The sequence below is a fragment of the Gavialis gangeticus genome, unplaced genomic scaffold (genome assembly GCF_001723915.1).
Source record: "Gavialis gangeticus isolate Ggan-Ray unplaced genomic scaffold, GavGan_comp1, whole genome shotgun sequence".
Lineage (NCBI taxonomy): Eukaryota > Metazoa > Chordata > Crocodylia > Gavialidae > Gavialis > Gavialis gangeticus.
Window position 1 is genome coordinate 26,051,814 of NW_017729032.1, and position 8,307 is coordinate 26,060,120.

Below are 8,307 nucleotides of genomic sequence, written 5' to 3' on the forward strand. Positions count from 1 at the left end.
GCTTCGTTCCCCAACCTGCCTCACCCCAGCATGTTGCAGCTTCTTTCTGCAGTTGTCAAGAGATTGGCACAGGGTGGAAGGGAGCCCTCCACCACTGTGAGGGCACCTCCACAGCTTGCTTGCTGGGGCCTTGGGGCTGGGGAGGAGGAGGGCTGACCTGGGTCCATGCAGCAAGGGAGCTTTTTTAATCCTCCCAAGCCTCCTGAGAAAAGCAGCCAGATGCTGCAGCATGGGGTTGTCTGGCTGGCTTTTTGCTGGGAAGGGAGGCCCCCCGTCATGACACTTCCCATACATACACGGAACTTGCTGGCTGGGGTCTCAGGGGGGAGGCCAGGCCAAGTCCACATGGGAACAAGGGCTCTTTCCCCCCAGTTGTGGGGCATGGTGAAAATATGGTGAGGTAGCCCCACACTGCAGCTTCTGGCTGCTGCTGTCAAAAGGTTGGGGTGGGGGGAAGCCCCCCCCAACAAGGTAGACCCAGCTCAACCTCCCCAAGACCCAAGCCAGCAAACTGCCAGGGTAGCTTCATGGTGGGGGGCTTCCATTTCTCTGTACCCCCCCCCCACAAGTTGCTGCTGACAGTAGCCAGGTGATGGGAGGGTAGATCTGGCTCTATCAGCCTCCTGTGAGGTGTGCAGGAGTGTCTCCTACCTGCTGGCTTTGGTCTGTGCAGACAGGCACCACGCCTCCTCCTCTGACTAAACAGAGAATGTCTGTTAGATTTGTTCCTGCTCTAATTTATAGCACTTTAAATCAAGAAGTCAAGTGCAGTGGTTACATCAGTTCTACCTTTTTAAATGTCTGTACTTAGCCTCTGTGCCTATAAAACACAAAAATATGCAAGTTTTATAATTATCTCAGACTGCAATTCAGGTGGTGCATATAAAACTAGGATCCTAAATCTTCTCTAACCCAAGCACACTTTTGTAAGTTTGTGGAAGCTGGAGATAAATGTCTAATATATGCCAAATGAAACTAAGGAGAGCTGTAATGTAAAGTTGTGCTACTTGGAGTCCCAGAGAAATAGTAACCCAAAGACAAATGAGCTAAGAACCTGCAGTCTGTCCTAGGAGATGTTTTCTTATTAAGGTTAAAGACTAGATTACCATGCTTCACCTCAAAGAACTCTGTGGTTAGCATTTGGATGCCCTGTTTAAATATGTAGGTCTAATTACCTAATGTTTCTAATAAAATATGTTAGAAGATTCTACCTTCAGTTTATACATTCCTAGCTGTGTATCAGTGTTCCTACTAAGTAGCTCTTAATGAAACATGAAATCTTATAATCTCCATTCTAATATGCCAATAGTACATACTTTTCACTGAATTGCAAAGAGACAAAATCTCATTTTTGCAGGATATAGATGGAATAAGAGCCAGTCTAAGGGATACATGACTAAAGTTCAGTCCAAGGCAAGCAAGAAGTGAGGCTGCTGAGGCAAACAACCTGAGGGCATAGAAGAACTGATATTTTCCTTTCTTTATAGAAACTCTTTGTCCTTTTGTAAGCAAGGGAATCTATTGAATCTCTGGCTGCTTTCAAGTAGCAACTCTGTAAAAAGCAAAAAAAAAATTTATCCTGTCTGGCTGATAAGGGAACTGTGACCTTTTTCACCTAGACACAGACCATATTGCAGTTATCTGCTCATTTGCCTCTTGCAGATTAGAGCCAGATTAACCAATATACTAGTTTATTTTCTATATAAAGTCAAACAGTTAAAATAGCTGAAAATCTTATAGGATTCCTCTCTGTTTTCCTACCTTGGTTGATGAAACTCTCGGATTCCTCTCTGTTTTCCTACCTTGGTTGATGAAACTCTCCATGGGGTTGGCTGAATTCTCTTATTTGAAAAAATAAATATATATAGAAAACCTACAGGTTTACCAGAGTTGGCAATGAAACTTCCTCTGTGGAGGTCATGTCAGCTGGAAGACGATTCTGCACTCAATATGTAAAGACTTAAGAAGAGTGCCTCATTTTTCAAAATCACTGAGCACTTGGAACCCCCTACTAAACTTAAGAGTAGCTGCTGGGTGTCCAACACTTTAGAAAACCAGGCTATTTAATAAGGTGTGTGAGTATGGACTTAGTATCTTAACTACTTTACTCTAGACCCACATAGAAAATCTTGGCCATTACCCTCGAAGCTCTAACACACAACAATGTTTTAATTCTTTATAGTATTTATTTTTGTTCTTTTTTTTGTATTCTGCAAAAGCTTAAATGTTCTTTTATATGCAGACTGCTTGGCTCACAAATTTAAGTGGCTGTGGGTTTTTTTAACCACAGAGCTCCCAAAACTATCTGGAGTTAAGTATCTCCACAGGATTTTGTCAAATATAGAGCACCTGAGTTATCATAAAAGGTTACTAACTGCTGTGCCTGTCCTTTTGTCAGCACATTGGGAATTAAAGCTCAAATAACAGAGTGTGTGGGAGACCTTGTCCATCTCCCAGTTTCGGTAAAAGATTGTGCTGTACAGTGAACTTTACAGTAATAGGATTAGAGAGTTTGGTTATGATCATTTGTCCTCCTTTTGTTTCATTCTAGTGCATCTGAAGTTTCAAAATGCAGAGTTTTCTTTCATTTTTACTTTGGTGATAATTTGGTCACCAGGTACACTCCTGTGTTGTTGATGAGTGATGCCAATCTAGTCAAAGTTTCTGAATAGTCTAGTGCTGAGATGAACTAGTTTATCAATAATTGGTATGAGTTTTCAGCTTGAAAGTCATAAAACCTCAGAAGGATGGCCCTATCTACAAAATAAAAATGCAGCATACTGGTACTAAAATGTATATACGTTTTTCATCTTGATGTTGAAGTACAATTGTTGTTATTGATTCTAGAATAGTCTGGAATCCAACACTTTAAGAAAACTAAGATGTGCTGTACTGCAGTATTCACCTAGTTGATTTGTGTTTTCAAAGTAACTTGTGGCTTCCCATTAGTCCTTGCTTAAAAGACATTAATCATAATTATGATCTGGAAACAGTGTCTGTGAAAGTGGCTGTAACACTTTAGAACAATTAATAGTGAAGGCATTGAGCTATACAATATATATATATTGTTTAGAGATTTTTCAATTGCTAAATCATAGACCATCTTTCTTCTTTTTTTTATATATTAATGATTAACTCATTTGCCTCAGTCCCGCAGTCCTGACTGCTCTTCTTTAACAAAGAAATGACTAAACAGAGATATATATACACAATGCACTAGAAATATACGCTACATTTCAAGGTAGTATATAATGTATGATGTTTATTAAAAAGTGTGATAAAATACATGACAGTCTTGACTGAGTAAAGTACCCTGCTGTACACTGTCTTCATTACAATATATTATCACAGAATGCTAGTCTCTAAATTAATAATCATCAATCTGAAGATGAGAATCCTTGTACCTAATTTAGAAAGTTTAGTTGGTTAAAAATAGAAAGCATTACATATTTTACTGATCTGCAAATGGAACATTTTCTATATGAAGCAAAAGGAGTGCAATCCATGCAGACTGGGTGGGTTGTGAACAGTTTACTAGATATACAAAGCAGTTTGATCTGAGGATCAGCCATTATTTGGAACTAGAAAAGCACATGTTCTTTGAAACAAATAATCCCTTTGAAACATTCTCTCTCACTGTCTATGTGTACCAGATAATTTTCACACACAACATGAATACACAGATAGATCTGGGCTACAATGTAATATATAATTTCTTGTAAATGAGATAGCTGATATAACATGCTCGTAATAAGCTTCTTCAATTGCTCTTTGTTGCCGCAGCGCTTCTAGTTTTTCCTTTAATTCACTCCAGTAAATTTGCCTATTGCATTCAGACCAGATGCATATAATATCATAAAAACAAACAATTTTCCCTCCTCCCTTCAGATTTGCACATATTTTTGTACATACTGTGGGTTTATGCCACATTGAAAAATAACCCCTTATTTGAATTTGCTCCCTGATGGGATTACTTTGCATGCCTACATCTCTTTATAAATTGCACTCTCTCTGTTATGCTGTCAACTTAAAACACTTTTCTAACTCCTTAAAATGGTGTTGAATACAGCTTGATCCAAAGCTCAGTAAAGTTACTAGTAATCTTTACACTAATTTCAAAAGGTTGTGACCCTTTGGGCCCAGTCTAATGACCTCCCGATGCTAATTAGGTTCAATGGCTTTTGTTTTTCATTATTCCCATATGCCACTGGAGCTGCCAGATATTTGAAGAACACCGCAGACTTCCTAACAAAACTAGGCTGCACTGACAAGCTTCCAGCAAACACCGTATTAGCTACCCTGGATGTCTCATCTCTGTATACCAATATGCCCTGTGTGCATGGATTACAGACTATAAGAAACATTATTCCCAATGACAAAACTGCTTCTGTTTCCATTGTATTTACCAGCTTTGTTCTCGTAAACAACTGTTTAATATTTATGCACTGTCTATGGGCACATATATGGCTCCTCAGTATGCATGTATGGCTCCCCAGTATTTATGACAGATCTTGAAATCTGCTTCCTCTATGCCTGCTTTCTCATCCTCCTGATATACCTAAGGTACATAGCTGTCCATCATTTGGACACATGGGAAGGAATCTCTAGGGAAATTCCACCAGGATTTTAACAACTTCCACCCCTCCATCAACCTGACCCTTGGATACTCCATCCAAAAATGGTCACATCAGCACCACATTGTACTGGAAACTAACTACTACAGCTACCTCCATGCCACGTACTATCACCCTAAGCACACCACTAGATCCATTCTCTGCAGCCAAGCTCTAAGTTACAACTATAACTGCTTTGACCTCGTTGACCAGGAGACATACTTTAGGGATCTGGAGCAGAACTTCCGACACTACAGTATAGTCCCAAAACTGTAGTTCATTAACACAGGCTATATCATCAGTGGACTAAACACAGATTAATATCCAGAGTTCATTCACCTGCTCTTCCATCAATGTCATATACACCATCCCCTGCATTCAGTACCCCTCTTCTGTCTATGTTGGACAGACAGGGCAATCCCATACATGAAAGAATGAGTGGGTGCATCTATCTGCACAAGATATTTTACTGCACGGTAGACTAATTGGCTGTGTGGTAAAGTGTCACCATCTAAACATGTCAGTGCTTACTGTGTAGTGAATTAGTCTGTTGTGTGGTTAATTTACTACCTGCATTGGCAAGTAGCAAGTTAGCCACACGATCATTACTGCACAGTAGTTCATGTATCGCAGCCAACTGGGAGCAAACTTGCTCCTGGTCAGACCTACCACCAGGGGGCCACCCTCAGTCTAGCTTCAGGGTCATGGGGCTTGCAGCTTCTCCAGTCCTGCTGCTGCAGCAGCTCTTTACCTGCCCTTTAAAATGCTGCAGTGACCTCAGGGGCCTGTGCCCCCCGGTGCCAGCCTCTGGTCACTGAGTCCTGCAGCAGTGGCCCCAAGAAGCTGCAGCAGCCTACCTGAACCCTGATACTGGCCCCCAGCCCAGCCCCACTGCCTGCTTGCCTGTCTCGTGCTGTGCCCAGGCACCTGCTCATACCCAGACTCCCGACTGCAGCCTGAGGGCCATCAAAGCCACACTGGCACTGTCCCTAACACCACACTACCTCCCAAGGGCAGAACTGGTCCCAGGAGGAGACCAGAACCTCATAGTACTGTGGGGTTAGGCTGTGGTCCTGAGCCAGTTTGCCCATTGCAGGCACTCCAGTGCACATATCTATGAGGGCCTGGTGGGCTGCATGCAAGAACGTGGGCACAACCAGTTGTCATGAAAGTACTGCATAAAGGTCAAGGCCCTATGAGCATAGTGGGTCAGTGTCACCAACCACAAGTGCCATTTGGGACAGCCTGCAGGACCACATGCAGAGAAATGTGTCAGTGATGGTGCCGATGTCTTTAGCTGCCGGAGGCAGGGATAGATAGCATAGACACAGGTACCCTTCCAGGTGGTGGTAAACTTTGTGGGGAAGCATGGACTTCCCTGCCACTCTGTCGAAGCTCAGGGTGCCATGCCAGGTTCTCAAGGGCACCAAGGTGGAGGTCAGCAGCAGCAGGGCTTAGTGGGTGAGACACCCCTCAGTCCACACAAACAGCTTCACGCAGTGCACCCAGGACACTCACCAGGGGCACGCTCAGGGTGCAGGGCATGCACATGGCAGGACCAGCCCCAGGGCACCTCTCTGAAGAGGCCCCATAGGGGGAGGGCAGTGGTGCCACCCTAACTCCACACCCCAGTTGGCTAGGAGCTCCTTGCACCCTAAGCCCAGGTGCCGTTGGCCTGGTAGCAATGGAGAAGACAGCCTGGCCTCCAGAACAAGAAGGTGGGGAGTAGGTCTAGAGCAGCAGCAGGCTGGCCGTCAGGAGCCGGGCCTATCTTAGCCTGGATGGGGGCAAAGAAGGCAGGCTGCCTGTGGCAAGCACCCAGTACCCCACTTGCCTCTGTGGAGCGAGTGGGGCCAGGGGTGCTTGGCCAATGGCCACCTGTGCCAGGGCTTGCCCAGTTGACTTACCATGGTCTTTGGGTACCTGTGCATGTATAACCCCTGATCTGAGACCAGGTAGCACACAGCCCCCTGTAATCTCAGAAATGATACAAATGTTCACAAAACACCTCTTTCTCTTGGCTCTGCAAATCCAGCAGCTGCATGCAGGGGATAGGCACCAGCTGCCAGCAGGAATGCACCATCAGGGTCACAAGCAGTCTTGGACAGGGCCCTCTGTATGCACTGGCTCCAGCAGCGGTGGACCCAGGACCAGACCCAGCTGTTGAATCGGCTGTTCACTGTGGTGGAGGAATAGTTATGGACTCACGGGCCTGGTACACAGAGGACATCACATGTGAGTAGGAGAGGGACCAGGAGAGGAACTGGGCAGATTGGGCATTCTGGGACAGGGTCTGGACCCTCAAGGAGAGGGAGCTGGCCCTCCTCAAGATGACGCTGGAGGCCCAGGAATGGCAGGCTGCTGTCATGGCCAGGGCAGTGGAGGCCCTGGAGAAGGACTTCCAGGTACTGGATACCATCCTGTCCCTAGCAGTCATCGTCATGCCACCTACTGCCCTGTCCCCATCACTAGCCCAGCCTGCCCCCTGGCAGCCCTCTACTGCCCAGTCACAAGCCCCCCAGTGGGCCTGGGCTGACTTGCAGCAGTGCTTTCAGCATCCAGGTCCTCCTGCTCTAGCACCTACCCTGGATCCCCTGCCAGCTGCCCCACCACCACCTCCACCAGTTGCCCCAGCTCCATGCAGCCCCAAAGCAGGAGCTACCTGAGGTGGGTCCAGCACTGTGCAAAGGCTCTGCTGACCCTGGCAGCAGGATGGGGAGCCACGTGTGTCAGCAAAGCAGCAGCTACCCTCATCCCCAGGTGAGCCCCCCACCTGCTGGCCTCACCGCAGTGAGTGTGGACATTCACAGCAGTGTGGACAAAGGCTGTGGTGTTGGGCACCTGTCCCCAGGCTCCACCCTTTCGTTGCCCTCACCTCAGGAGTGCACACAGAGAACACTGTACATAATCTGCATGGAGAAGAGGATTTTTGGTGATGGTGGGTCAGGTGGTTGGTGGAGAGGTTCTGTAGGGAGGAGAAGGGGCTATGTGGTTCCGAAGGGAGTGGGGGATGGGGTCTGTTGTGGGAGATGTAGGGGAGAAAGCTCTGTTCTTGGGGAGAGAGGGGGCAGGGTCCATGTTTGTGGAGGAGAATAAAGTGCTTTTCAGAAAACTCCTCAGTGAGCATGGTGTTAGGGTGTTCAGTGGAGCTGGGTCTGGCCATCCAGATGGCCTAGAGCAGGGAGTGCAGGACGAGGTGGCCTGCCAGCACCTCTTGCACTTGAATCAGAATGCAAATCTGCTCCCAAATGCCCACATATGTAGACTCCTGCCCAGGGCGGGTTTATTTGGCAGTAAATCTCTGCACAGTAAACCCATATAGCACTAATTACTAGGTCTGTGCGAAGCTTTGGTCCCTGATTTCATTCAGCAAAGATTCGGCCCAATTCGATGGCCGAATTTCCGAATCCGAATAGAATCAGAGGATCTCTCTGAACTGACTTGGAACTTTCTGAATCGATTCAGAGATTCAGAAAGATTCAGCAATTCAGACATTGTTTTAGAAAGAATTATTGGGTTTAGTAGATTTTTTACGCTTGAATAAAGGACGTATTTATGGTTGTTTTTATTTTTGCAAAGTTTTATTTAAGGATATTTGTAGAAGTAGGTGATAGAACAGGGTAAAAAGGATGGTTATTTTATATTAATTTTAGGCCATAATTTTAGTGTTTCTTATAAGACTGGGTGTTTTTCT

At 45.6% G+C, this 8,307-nt stretch overlaps 1 protein-coding gene across 1 annotated transcript in view; it reads left to right on the forward strand.

Moving 5' to 3' along the window:
- CNTN5 (contactin 5) overlaps positions 1–8,307 on the forward strand; it is a 1,308,168-nt gene that overhangs the window by 766,319 nt on the left and 533,542 nt on the right. The window lies entirely within an intron of this gene.